Here is a 408-nt window from a genome sequence, read left to right on the forward strand (position 1 = left end):
TGTTTCACTTCCTTCTTCATTTCAGCCTGAGTAGTCTTCAATATTTCTAGCTCTTTTCTGAATTCATTCAGAAGTTTACCCCATCTTCCTTCAGTTATTTGATTTCTTTGTGTGTTCTTTAAATTCACTGAATTCTTTTGTCACTCATCATTGTTCTTTTGAGTTCCATGTCCTCCATTTTCTCTAGGGGATTCTCATTGTGCTCCTCTAGAGGATTACTGGTATTTGGTGGGGATATGTTATTTTGGTTTTTCATGTTATTATTTTTTCTCTGTGATTTTGACATGTGAATTTCTTTTGTAGTTTCTGACTCTTGTGTGACACTCGGGCCTTCAAGTTTGGTTCTGCTTCTTTTTTTGAGCTTTATGTGTCTTTGTGGTTTACTTTTTGGGTATGAAGAGCTGGTTC

The sequence above is a fragment of the Nannospalax galili genome, unplaced genomic scaffold (assembly GCF_000622305.1).
Source record: "Nannospalax galili isolate Female #2095 unplaced genomic scaffold, S.galili_v1.0 scaffold936, whole genome shotgun sequence".
In the NCBI taxonomy this organism is placed as follows: Eukaryota; Metazoa; Chordata; class Mammalia; order Rodentia; family Spalacidae; genus Nannospalax; species Nannospalax galili.